The sequence below is a fragment of the Argiope bruennichi genome, chromosome 9 (assembly GCF_947563725.1).
Source record: "Argiope bruennichi chromosome 9, qqArgBrue1.1, whole genome shotgun sequence".
In the NCBI taxonomy this organism is placed as follows: Eukaryota; Metazoa; Arthropoda; class Arachnida; order Araneae; family Araneidae; genus Argiope; species Argiope bruennichi.
The window spans coordinates 54339071-54352265 of NC_079159.1; the positions used below are offsets into that span (position 1 = coordinate 54339071).

Below are 13195 nucleotides of genomic sequence, written 5' to 3' on the forward strand. Positions count from 1 at the left end.
AGAATTTGCATTTTGTGAAATGTAACCTTTTCTATAAGCATACAAAGATAGAAAACAATGATTTTCAAAAGTGTGCACAATTTTGGCCACCACTGTTCCTCGATTTCATGCAATGAATCAAAAATCTGTCATAAAGTGCTAAATAAATGTATTGTTAGTCAATTTTTAACAAGTTAAATCATATAAATTTAGATAAATGCAAAATATTACTAAATATAATATGTTGATTTGCTTACCTAAGGTTTTGTATCCGCACTTTTGTATTTATATATTTTATTAGTGTGAACAAAATATTTCAGTATCCAGAATTTTTATAAAATATATGTGTAAAAAAGTTATATATTATATATATATCAATTCTACTTTATTTAAATGGTTGACAATTTGTATTAGCTATTAATAGGAATTTGTGTGAAACAAATTAAGAATAATTTGTTAAATAAATTGATTATAAAAACGTAAAAATATTAAGAATTTCAATTACATTTTTCTAATTATAGCTAAGTTAAACTAATGCAATTATTAGCTATGGGAAACTTAAAATTTAACCTTTTAACTGTTTTATTTTCTTTACTATCTAATAAGATGACACCTTCTGTTTTGGGAATATTTTCTTATTTTGATTCAAATGGAATATCTATGTATCGAAGTAATTTTAACATTGAATTATTATCCTTATGAATGGTTTATTTTTTGCTTACAACTATCAAAATTCGATGAATCGATGGCATACGGGCAAAACAGTGAAGCGGTTAATAAAATTATTACTTTCTCCTTTAAAATTGTTCGGTTTTTATTGAGATAAGTAACAGGTTTAATATAATCTGGTTTAATTGTAACATTTCTGTATCTGAATCTTTAAATCTGCTTTTTTTTTTCTTCCATTTGCATTCAGTTTTTCGATCCTAAAGTCATATCTTAAATTAAATGATTAAAATCAAGCGCATTTTATTCATACAGTTTGAAATTTTTTCCTGTAAACTCGAAAATATCAACTAAACAGAATTAGGTATCGATTTTTTAAAAATATCAATAATTTTTTTTTTTTTAAATTGTGATAGTGAAAAATCGGATATTTTTCAAAAGAAGTCATATAAATTTTTGAGTAAACACTTTTTTCTCCGAAACTAATCTAGTTATCCAAAATCGGATCTTGGTTCCACTAAGTTCATTAAAGAAAATTCTTCAAAAGGAAAAACAAACAGCAAATACCGAAAATTCAGTTAGAAAAAACAAAAAAATTTCAATTTTTAAAGGAAATTTTAAAAAATTAACTTTAAATTTTAAAAATCTAAATTACTGAATTGTTTACATTCAACCATAACAAAACCAATCAGATTTTGTCGAATTGTAAAAAAAAAAAAAGTAACTAGTTTTTTTAAAGAAAAAACAGAACACATATACTTGTAAGATTTACAATTTACAGTTGGGGAAAAAAAAAAAAAAAAAAACCCAAGCGGTATTAATAAAAATTATGCTTAGATTAATTTTGAAAAATTGATTCAAAATCAGAAAAAAAAAAACGTGCAGCAATAGAATTGATATTATTATAAAGTTAAGTTTCTGAATTTTAAAATGATGTAAAAATAATGTTTATACGGTGTTTTATAAAGAAGTTACGGCGGAAAAACCTAAAATCTTTAATTCCCATTTCATGATCCATGGGAAATATACCTTTTGCATTAATGAGCTCTCTTTGTATACTATCTATTGTAAAGTTATTTATAATCACAATGGTTTAAAATTAATTAATTAATTGATTTATAGTTTAAAATTAATTCATTATTATTATTAAACATTTGTATTTTTTTTTTTTTTTTTTTTTTTTGTATAGTTACGTTTTTAATCTTTGCACTTGCCGGAATAAAATTTCGGGGTAATAATGAATATTGAAAAAATTAAAAAAATTGTCCTTATTACTATATCAAAAAGAAATATTATATATATATATATATATATATATAAAATCTGGTGATCAAAATAAAAATCGCAAAAGATAGGTTCAAGTAGAAAAACTTTAAATAAATTGTGATTCCCAAATTTACGACTAATTTTATTATTTTTTTTTGTTTTGAATATTTGAAATTTTATGTTTCGAATGTTCTATTGTTTTCTATAAACCACGTTTTGCTTTGATCCCCAGATTTAAAAAAAAAAAAAAAACATTCTTTAAATATTAAAAATGTTTTTATCAATATATTTATTAATAGCCAATTTCTAATCTTTATTTCTTATGATTATTCATTAAGAAAGCAATGTACTAGTATCAAATTCAATCATGGAATGTTGCACCTTACCTTTAATGTTCTTACCTTAATTTTTTTTATCCATATTATGAATGTCATAATCAATCCGTAAAAACATGATATTCCGATAGAAACACTCGGCATATATTGTCATTTTAATATATCTATTATCAATTTAAATTTTTAATGAATAATCAAAAAAATTTTCCTTGTGAATTTCTTTCTTATTGTGTTACATTTCTTCATAATATTGCTAATTTTTGATAAAAAGGTATTATTTCTTACTTTTGACTGCACTATAAAATTGTATTTAAAACCTTCTTAATTTGATTATTTCCCATATTTTAATTTTTAATATATTCATAATTAATGATTACAATATTATGGAATCTAAAAAATTAAGATTTCTTAAATTGATATTCAAATCACGCCTTTTTGAAAATAGTTTCAATTAAATTAATGTATTAAATATTAACTAAGTTCTCTAAGATTATTAAAATATTTTATTCTCATCGAGAACAACCAGTAATTGTAGAAAATTTCAGTACATTAATATAAAAGAAAGGGAGTAAAAAATTGGTTAAAAATTTCCACCCTTACAAACATGAAACATGTAAAGTAAAAGTTTTCATACTTCTAAAGAGGTGAGGGGTATAGTTTTGATAACTAACTTGGATGCCATTTTTTTTGTAGGCGCTAACTGTTCCATAATATTACTAACCAGAATTCCACGTTTTAAATTAATAAATCTTATATAAAAACAGCCCTTTGATGAATTGCATTTACTACTATTATTTGCTTAATTACATTCACGCTGCATACTGTATATTAAATTAAATCTATTGCTAAGCCAGATGTGATTGTGTACTGAATATATTTAGAATTCTGCATTTTTTTACTTTCATATTTGGAATTAGTTTTTGTGAAAATTTCTGAAAGCTGTCTGTATGGGTGATATTTTGACAGGATGTAGAGCATTTATAAAAATTAAAAACCTTGTGCAAACCATAAAATATTATATACTCTCGGTAACGGCAACGTCGTGATGTTTCAGAATTCCGCGTTGTGATGCTTCAGAGTTCCGCGAGCACCTCCACATCATAATTTGGAATAGTTATTATAATTTGTAAGTTTAAGGAAAGATTAAAATTAATCGAAACTAGTTTGGATTAGCGCATAAAGCTAATGTCATGAAATTTGGCAGAATTATTAAATTAATATTTTTATGATATAATTATTAATATAAAATATTTTGAGTATTTATGGGGGGAAAGATAACTTTAATGAAATTATGTTGCACGTGCCATTTACTATGGGGACTGATTTAACTATTTTGATCAGTTATTTTTGGAAAAAAATCCAGAATTTTCACGCGCGTAGCTCATTGTAGCTATCCAAGACCGAAACAGGAATAATTTTGATCCACCACATTAATAACAGAATTAATAAATTCTCAATCTTTTTACAAACGGAAAAATAATGTAAGAGTTGTCGATTGCAGCTCTAGGTCTTTTTAAATTCACGTGAAATCTATTGCGTTAAAAAATCTTTTATCAAAAACCTATTCTACAAATGTTAGGATAATTTTTCAAATAATTGGATAGCTTGCGATGATGGGCTTTGACATAAGATGTTTTTGGATGACAGCCTAGGGATGACACAAAGATGAGGCGCCTGTCCGTCAAAGAAAACTGCCGTTTGTTCTTCGGGCGTTCGCCCTATAGGAGTGAAAGAAATTGAAAATTCGGAATTCGCTGATTTCTTTGGTCGATTTTCGCGCTTTTTACAATTTTGAATAGGACTGAATTGAATGGACTTGTCACCCGTTATTACGCTACCGTTGTCATCTGTCACTGACATAACAAGGATGCACAAAGCAAGGCAAATCCCCCAGGCGCCATTACTAGAGGGCACAAAATTCAGGTATCAGTCAGCAGCATAAAAATGAAAGTTTATTTAAAAAAAAACTTTTATCCTCTTGATTCTTAAAATTTCAGTAGCTCTATTCAGGTGTGTGGGATAACACAGAGGACATATTAGTTCTATTTTCAAGGAGTAGAACTTACAAGACATACTTCTAAAGAAGAAGCACGAAATAATTCTAAGCATTTGTAGGAATGGTTTAAGATCTGTAAAAATTCTTAGACAATGTTAAATTTATTTTAGATATAAGCAGATTTTAAGAAACAAATGTTATGATAAATTGAAATAAAAATAATTTATTGTTTGTTACCTTCTCAGTACTATTTCGAGTGTAAAAAAAATTAAACTTAAAAGTAATTTTAAGCAAAATGATGAAAAAAGAAAATTTACTTAATTTATTCTAAATTCTCAAATATTGTTACAAAATTTTTTTCTTCTACAACAAATACCGCCACTCAATTGTAATTACTTAGCGCATTTAATTGTAAGTTTAGCAGCTTTCTTGCTGTCTAATCCTCCAAGACCTCTACGTGTCGGCGACTCCGACTCTCACCACACACCGCCTCTGAATATACACACAACTTCTTACGATACACACGCCACGACTTCTTCGTAGCTTCTGAGTGCCCGTCTTTTATAGTTCCGGGAGGCGGGGCTAGAGTCTTCACACCAATCAGGGCGTACCTGGCTGTATCTCGGGTCTTAGTGGATGGATCGTGAAAGTTCTCGAACTTTCCAGTAATATCCATTTAGTCGCCAAACTCGCCAAATTCACCGCCAAGTCGCCAAATGGTCGCCAAGCTCTCAGGTCATTGACGTGGCAGCCGCTCAGCTCAGATCTTACAACGGTCTTTCTTGCGGTGATACTAGCCGTGATGGGAAGCAAATTACAAGTTTGTAACAATATAAAGTTTTCTGGGCGTCATTTATTAGTCAATCAACTGCAAAGAGTTAGATTATTGCGTCTGCATTTATTTTTCGAGAGTATGAAAAAAAAATATCCTTAGAATGCTATTCTGAAATTTAAATTTAATTCGAGTATAATAGAGTATGCCATCTATGCAAATCAAATGAATTTATAAATTATGAGTATTCATATAAAAAGGAATGGAAATTTTAATTCCAAGGTTAGATTTGTTACATGACAGATGAATTACTTTGGAAACTTCTAAAGCTATAGATATGTTTTTTCCTTTGTACTTCTCAAAGGAAAAATGATAAGTTTTCTTCCTTTAAAAATTAAAGTATCTGTAGTTATTCATTTATGCAATACAACATTATAAAAAATATAATTTATATATTTTATAGTTTATAAATTCAGTTTTTTATAGTTTATAAATAAACCCTGGCTTCTGTAAACAGATTTAGCATCTGTGTTATAGACACCTATCAAAATTTTGAGCTAAATCCAACAAGGGGTTGACAGTCTGTCGGTCTGTACCGTCAAAAGCATGTAAATATAATAACTCAGTGTGTGAAATATATGAAGATATCTCTTTAATATATGAAATTTCCTAATCCTTCACTATAATTGTAGTTCTGTGTGTTCCAGTCGTTGGGAAAAATACGTCCAAAACAAATTCGATTTTCGGATTTTATCACCCGCATGAGATTAATCGCCAAATAACTCGCCTAACACAATTTTAGAAAATGTCCGTCTGTCTGTCTGCAATAAAGATGACTCCAAAACGCGTTGAGATAGATGTTTGAAATTTGGTACACTCTTTAAACCAAATTTGCAGGTTTCTATCAGATTTTGAGTAAAATCAGTTTAGAGGAAATCCAACTATTCGAATACAAATTAATACGATAATTACAAAACGAAGAGAGCTAAGTACATAAAAACCTATACACTGATTTAATATTTGTAGTAAAAACATCTGTCAAATTTTGAGCCATATCCATCTATGGGTTGACTGTCTGTACTTTCAGAAGCATGCAAATGCGATAATACAAAAATAATAATTAAATGTAGCAAATCTGGTACTGGATTCTGTGACTACAAGTGCAGTTTTGGATCAAATTTTTTAAATCTGTTGAGTAAAACATGTCACAAATTCGATTTGTGAATACTTTTAACGCATGCCAGGGATTAATCGCCAAAAAAATTCGCCAAGGATGACATGATAGATTCAGTAAAAATGCTAATTTACGCCAAAAATTAATATTTCTTAATTACTGTACGGAAATGCCATGTATAGCATGACAAGTTTATTATTATTTATTAAAGAGCATACAGAAAATTTTGGGTAGAACAACCCGCTGTTCTAAATTTTAAGATAATGCTAAAATCTTTTATTTGAATTAATAGTCTTGAAAGATATGAATGGGTTGAATTTGGTTGAGATAGGTTAAACAGTATGCCCTGTAGATAATTGCATTTTGTGTATCGTGCATCCTTTTTTATGAATTTTTGTATCATGCAATTTGCAAGAAGTATGGAGCATAAAAATATTTAAGTCAAAATTGTAGTTTCGCCTTCTTGAAAATAGCAGCACTGCTTTTTTGGCCTTTCTTTTCAAGATGCTGAGGAAATTTAGATCGTTTTTCAATAATTAAGATCCTAGATTTGAATTACTTTTTGATTTCTGAAACTTGCATTTTGAAAATGGGTCAGTGGCGGATTTTCGTTTACACAATTGACGAGGAAGGGTGATACAAGCAGGTTGATAAAAAATAATTATTTGTTTAGCTGTAAAATAAATACCATCAAAAACATAACTTGTAAAAAAAACCAAGTCTCGCAGCTCATTTCTTCTATCGTAAAAAGTTGTGAGATCCATGTAATACCAAGTCGGTCAATTTATTCAGTCCCTACTTAAGGGTCCTTCTGTCTTAAGTTATTACGTAATTAGCTAACTTAACAACATCGTATAGTAACCATATCAATATTAAAAATCTTTTATGGTTAAAATAAATAGATTAACTTGGCCATCGCATAGATTGACTTGGCTTCTCGGTGAACTTCGGGATGAGACCCCATCGCATGAAATCACAATGTATCTATACATTAAATTAGATTACATTAACATATTATATTAAATTAGATTGTTTGGTGCGATTGCCAAGTCAATCTATTTATTTTTACCATAAAAGATTTTTAATATTGATATGGTTACTATACGATGTTGTTAAGTTAGCTAATTACGTAATAACTTAAGACAGAAGGACCCTTAAGTAGGGACTGAATAAATTGACCGACTTGGTATTACATGGATCTCACAACTTTTTACGATAGAAGAAATGAGCTGCGAGACTTGGTTTTTTTTACAAGTTATGTTTTTGATGGTATCTCATTTCTTTTTGTATGTAGTCTTCCTCTTTTTCTTTTCCGGTACTACTTCTTGAGCTTCAGCTACATTTTTTCTTAAAGCCCACTCCCTGTCTCTATGGGTTTTTCTCGTAAGCTTTGATGTCACAATTTTTGACAAGTCTGGACGGTAAATGCTTCTTAGTCTGTTGTATTCACAAATTGAGGATTCCTGCGTTTTAATGCTTCCAAAGTCGACATTAATTAGATGTAAGCCATCCAAACTTGTAACTCTCGAAAGTGCCACATAAGCTTGACCGGATGTGAATACTGCAGAACCTATATCCATCAGTGCATTATTTAGACTTAGGCCTTGACTTTTGTGTATGGTTATAGCATAGGCTATACATATGGGAAACTGCTCGCGATGAACATAAGCTCTATTAATAATTTCAAATTTAGTTTTGACCGGACTAAGCTCGTAAACATGTTCTTTATTAAATGTGATGTATATTTTCTTAATTATTTTTGTATTTTCCGGATCAACCTTTACTCTTTGCACTATACCGATAGAACCATTAACTAAACCAAGACTCACGTCAATATTTCGCCTTAACATGACTTTTGCTCCTATTTTTATAATTATGTTCTCTTCGAGGCCTGCAGTCATAGAGGCATCGTCTTCATATTTTTTTTATGCATTCACGAGCTCTTTTTGTTAGGTATCTGGGGCAATCTATGCTATCTACAGCTGCAAGTTTTATTTCGGGATGTGGAAGAGATTTAAGCATTGCAGTGTTTAATTGTTGACACATGTTTTTTGTAGGTAATAAGCAAACGGTATCATCAGGAAATTTCGAGAGGTGTTCAATTATTTCAATTAATCTGTTTTCATTTGAATTGGATTTGAGAGTTATTAATCTAGTCAAGAGTAAGTCGCGGTCTTTTTCTGTAGTTACACCTAATCTTATTCTATTTAGCATTTCAACAAAGTTAGAATCATTGAGCTGTCGCATGTTAATAGTAAGTTCATCGTATATGAACAGTTCAATCCACAGATTCGGTATAGTGAGGGAACCTAATAACTTGTTAGTTTCAGCAGTTGATAGTTTTTCAAAAGGTGACTTTTCTCTTACCGGCGGAAGCTGTAAGAGATCTCCGAAAACTACAAGATGTTTTTTTCCAAACCACCCATTCTGATCGTCGTTTGTGTCGAATATTTCAGATAAGCGTAAATGAATATATGTTAAAGTAACATTGGATATCATCGACACTTCGTCTATGATAAACAACACTACTTCTTTCAAATCTGATCTCAGAACTTGGAGCACTTCATCAGAAAGTGGCTTGTACTTCGGTGTTTGCTTGTGTTCTACAGGCAGCTGCAATAGTCTATGTATAGTCAATCCATTCACGTTGAATGCAGCTATTCCTGTTGGAGCACTAACTGCCACTTTTTTGTTTAAATAAGTCTTAACCCAAACTTTCAGAGTTTGTATTAAAAAGCTCTTTCCAGTGCCACCAGTTCCACTCACAAAACAGCGTAAAACGTCAGCGTTAGTATCAGGTGTGTCCATTTTATTTGTGATCATATCGAAGACTCTTTTTTGATCGCCATTAAGTTTTGCAATCATACTTTGAAGATCAGTTTGCTCTTCTTCTACCAGATTGATTCTCTGAAAGTCACTCATTGCGTTTGCAGCTTCCACAGCTTCAAAGTCTAAAGGATTTTCAGGACCATCGTCATCATCAACAATTTCCCGTTCTTCGTTTATCTCAGCAACTTTAGATTCTATCATTTCAAATGCTTTTTGTATCTTGTATCTTGACTCTGTCATTGAATTACCATAATTGACTCCTTCTTTTAAATCTTCTTTCTCCAAATTAAAGGCCTCCGTGTAAGTATCACACCCCATTTTGAGTTCATCTAAGGAACGCCATGGCTTGAATAAAAGAAGTAAAGAGAAGAAGTATTTCTCTGGTACTTGTTCGCCGTCGTAGAAATAGTGATTGATCAAATATGGGTTAGCTCTTCTTTTCAGAAACTTTTTACCGTTATTTATCTCGTAGCACTCGACTTTAGAGCAGACTGGGCGTGTTTTAACAATATCGTAATTTTGAGCGAAACTGTACAAGTTAGTAGTCTCCAACTCTTTAGGCCGTTTAGGATAGTGGTCATCAATCCAAGACTCGTAATAAATATCGGTGGACTCCGGTTCTAGCATCATCATATCAGATTTAGATTTAACGCGCCGGTTGCGAAAAATGTTGACGTCCAGCCATCGAATTGTTGTGGTAGGATCTGTACCGTACAAAGGAATACCAAGTAGAGTGTCACTGGCTTCCAAAGAGCCGCACTCTCTACTAGATAAAACTCTAAGGACAATGTTAAACAGGCGGCTTCTTAAAGGTTTTGTAGAGTTTATGTCTTGAAACATATCAGCAACGTGAGTTTTCTCACTTTTGGTGGTATATTTAGTGACGTAATAATTTAAAATAGCTGTTTTTTCGCCTACATATTGAATGTCTGTGTTGCCATTCCATGCCAACAAAACCGCGGGATTATAATCATTAACCATAACCCATTCTTTTTTGCGTACAATATAGTAAAGTCTACTATTAGGCGACAATGTTTTTCTTGCAGCTATTGATTCTGTTATATCTCTAATAGTAAGTACTTCTGTGACCGGGCGGGGGAATCCGAAACGACAAACTTTTACGAAACCTCTTCTAGTTTTCTTTTGTCGCATGCAATATTTATTATTTTTATGAGTCTGATATGACATAACTCGTTGATAGAGTGTTGGTGAAATATTCTTGTCAGGTATAGCACAAGTTATGTATTTTGAAATGAATGATGCAACTTCATCAAGTGAGGACTCGCGAAGTATGGGGGCGTCTTTTACCCATAACATTAAATGAAAATGTTGCACGCCACGTGATTGATACTCTCGTCTCCAAAAGTAATGTATTACTTTTCCAAGTGGCTCATTGGATGACATAAGGAAGTCCAACATAGCTTTAAACTTGTTATCAATAAATCGAGAAGTGGAGACAGGATCTAGTGCAACTAATTCACTTGTGCTCTTGTTCGCCATTTCGGGACTATTAACTTCCTTAAGGTACTCACCTAAATCATCCCACATCCATTCTGAAGGACTCATGGTGAGAAACCAGGTTGCTGGCCCGTAGTGTTGTGTCATACAGTTGACATCATTTCTCGTTTTTTTCCAAAACTGTTCCGTATTTCTTAACCTACCAAATATCGCTGTTAAGTCACCTTCTAACTCATCTTTATTAAGCATCTCAAAATACTGTTCAGCTGTAATTTTTTGTTTTTGATTTATGCAATTCATTTTATAAAATATGCCTGAATTTATTTGACGTATATTAACATCATTAAGTAGAAAAAATAAATATTGTTGATTTAGGCGGAATTGAGAGTGTTTTGACATTAGTCTTGCTTTAATATATTCACTAGATGTTAACTTTTGCTGCCGAGCATAAAACTGTCCATATTTACCTTCAACATAAAGATCAGGAAAGCACTTTACATCCAAATCTTTATCTCTAGAATCAATTGGAGCAGCGTTGACTTTGAGCATTTGGTAGAGTTCTGAAATAGGAGCGTTTCTCCTTCTTTCATGCAAGGGGTAAATAGTGTATTGTTCATAGTCAGCCATTTTTTCTGATGTAACTTGTGTTAGTAGCCCATCGTTTCCTTCTACAACGTTATCTACTTGAGATTCTAATTGGTCAACTATATGATGGATATTGTCCTCTTCGTTAATATAATCGATCAGTTGTTGAGGTGAGTATGGAAGTTGTATTTGAGAGTAAAGCGCATTTACACTTTTTAAATATTGTAAGGCTTTGTAAACCTTATTGACATCTACAATATTCTCCCACACTATTTTTGATTTTGTTGGCGTACCTCGTACCATAATATACATTTCAGGCTTAGTAATCGGGTGTTCTGGTCTAGGCAGCTTTTTCAAAGTTTCTTCAAGAGGCAAAGGAAGGTGGAAAGTTCTGCCTTTTACTTTTTTCACCATATGCCTATTAGGTAAATGTTTGTTTGCAACGGGATTCATTTGCATTACTACCTGAAATGCTTTGGCGCGTTGAATTAATATCTTTTCATAGTCATTTAACTCAGTTATCTGAGGTGGGACAGTACTAACGTGTAGATCATTTAGAAAACAGGCTGCTGGCAGTTGATTTGCTCTAATTTTTTGTAAACACAAGTGACAAATATATGGACTGTGATCTAGATTGTTCGTTTTATAATAATTGAGAAGATTTTTCCAAATACTGGTGTCTATAGCTTTTCTTAATCTGTTTAGGAATGAAATATCTCTTGAATAACAAAGTTTTATACAGGACATGCATTCAAGCTTTGGAGTATCAAGACACTTTAGTTTTAGAGATTTAAACGCAGCCTTATGCTTATCTATGACCTCATCCTCTATAATTTCATGTGACTCTTCACTTTCCATAACAATACTGCAAACGTTTTGTTGTTTTCCGTGTTCTTTAATTCTTTCTTCGTCAGATTTTTCTAATGATTCATCAATATCTCTTAAAATGTTAAAAATACTCTGCACTTGATATATTTCTCTTGAAATTGTCCTTAGAAGAGGAAAATGCGCTTTGTAAATGTTAATATAATTTAAATACTCTAATATTTTTTCTTTTTCAATTAATGTGTAGTGCTGAGCTGCACTTTTGTTCACCAAGCGTTCGAAAATGTTTTTTAATTGTATGATTACATTCTCATCAAGTGCACACAGATCATTACAAGACCAAACTAAACTATGGCCATGTTTTTTTACATTCCCAAAGACCGCTTTTCCTGTATCGTCAATTTCGATGGCTTTGTTCTTGTTTTCACATAAATTGTAAGCTTCTTCTGCGTAATATGGCTCCTGGTTACTTCTATGCTCTGAGTTTCCAAGAAAACATTCTAACTTGTCATTTAAAGAACTATCTGGAGGGCACGAACTTAATTTTTCTAACGATACTTTAAATTTATCTTTCAATTTATAAATAGTTTTATTAAAGTTTCCTAATGTTTGCTGCCTGTTATGAACTGCCCATTTAATTAGTTTCTCCGCTTCTAATCTGTTTTTAATTTTATTTGTTAGCGCTTGAGTAATTTTTTCTAAATTGTTTAGTTGAAATTGTAATTTTTTGTTTGATCTTTTCCTTTGTACAGATTTAAGATTTAGCTCATAGTGTAAATCCTTATAACGTGCCACAGCTTCTCGGTGAACTTCGGGATGAGAAGCAGTATAACGTGACACTGCTTCTCGGTGAGTTTCGGGATGAGACACAGTATAACGTGACACTGCTTCTCGGTGAACTTCGGGATGAGATGCAGTGTAACGAGCTACAGCTTCTCGGTGAACTTTGGGATGAGATGCAGTGTAACGAGCTACAGCTTCTCGGTGAACTTTGGGATGAGAAGCAGTATATAACAAGCTACAGCTGCTCTGTGAGCTTCCGGACATGAAGAACTGTAACGATTTAATGTCTTCTTACGTTTTTCGGGGTTGTTCTTGCGATAACGAGCCGCTGCTTCTTTGATTTGTTGAGAACGGGACAGCACAGAAGTTTTAGGTCTTCCTTTATTAATCTTTTTAGGTCTTCCGCCCTTTTTAGGTAGGTTTATATTATTTTTATTCGAATTTTCATCATTTGGAGGCATTTCTTGAAGGAGTACTTCATAATGACCGCCTAAGAAACTTCCAGAAAATCGTAAACGTTTCACCGG

At 31.7% G+C, this 13195-nt stretch overlaps 1 long non-coding RNA gene across 1 annotated transcript in view; it reads right to left on the bottom strand.

The window, feature by feature from the left end:
* Positions 1-13195, bottom strand: part of LOC129984636 (uncharacterized) — a 59102-nt gene that overhangs the window by 28778 nt on the left and 17129 nt on the right. The gene's annotated exons all lie outside the window — the stretch shown is intronic.